The sequence below is a fragment of the Halyomorpha halys genome, unplaced genomic scaffold (genome assembly GCF_000696795.3).
Source record: "Halyomorpha halys isolate HHAL.00 unplaced genomic scaffold, Hhal_1.1 Scaffold1135.1, whole genome shotgun sequence".
Taxonomy (NCBI): domain Eukaryota; kingdom Metazoa; phylum Arthropoda; class Insecta; order Hemiptera; family Pentatomidae; genus Halyomorpha; species Halyomorpha halys.
In genome coordinates, this window is record NW_027114938.1 from 54713 (window position 1) to 56048 (window position 1336).

Genomic DNA, 1336 nt, shown 5'->3' on the forward strand with positions numbered 1-1336 from the left:
TGTGCTTCCTGGGCGCCTGTTGGTATCTCCGTTCTTTAACATACGTCACTCTTTCTTGCATAAACGGAATCTCATGTACTGTACTTCATGTTGCACTTAATACATTTCCTTCATTACAAAAAAAAAAGTCTTTAAATTCATTTATAATAGAATCCTTTCAATTCTCCGCCTACATTACTGCCCGTACTCGCGCCTTCCCGTCTGCTGTTGTTTGTCGGTATCTGTACTTCCCTTGTCCAATTCTAATATTCCTTTTTCCATTACTATTCTTAATCCTAACCTCCACCTTCTCTAACGTTCGCTCGGCATTTCCGCTTCTTCCCCAGCTCTTTTTCCAAATGATGAACCTTTAGTATATTAGATTGGAATTGCATTCAAACCTGTACATGAATAGTCTCCATCATTTCGCAGAGTTTATCGGTGATTCTATTGTAGCGTGCCAGGAGTACCGCGGCATCATGACCAACAGAATATCTCGGTTTCTTTGTCTCCCATATCATCATAAATATGTCCTCTGGGACCCACCGTCTTCCTCCAAATGCCTTCTTCAATCTCGCCTTGATCACGTTCCAGGCTGTCACCTTTTGATTGATTGAGGATCCTTCTTTTCACCCTAAAGACGACTAATGCCGTTAACGCCTCAGCATCCTCACTGTCGAGCAGGTTTTCAGCAGGTCCTCGCATCTATTCGACCAATTGGTGGATCACCCTTTTAGGAATTGGCTTAACTCCCCTGTCTCCCCGGTGAAACTTTCAAGGTCGGAAACTTATTTTCTCAAGTCCTGGGCGGTTGCCGTGCGTAGTTTGCATGCCATTACTTGCATTTCAGCGTCGTTACATAGGCTTGCGGTTGTGATATTTTCGGTAGTGGCTGAATCCCTGTCGGAGGTGGGTTTTCTGCAGCTACAGGATGGTCAACTGCTGCTTGGGGTTGGTTGGCTACAGCTGTGGGTTGAGTTGTTAAAGTTCAGAGCATCACAGTTCAACTCCCGGTCTAATTATTTTGTTACCGCCATATCCAAGGAAAACAAAGAAGAAAATTTTTTTTTGAGACTGACATTATTCAGGTATCAAAAGATCCTGGGTTTCGACACTACTTAAGTATACTCTAGAGAAAACGGTTTGAAATGACTTCCACGGATTCCTGAAATAGAACGGCTTTTATTCAGTTCTGCTCTCCTATAAATACATATCAATCGGCTGTTCGACCCGATCACAGGCCGTAATTTATATACGTATGAATGGTCGTGAGTAAAGGAGCCGAGGAAGTGCATGGACGCGAGGACCAGGGCGAAAGAAGACATGTGAGATCTGAGGAGGACGAAAGCAGAGAGGC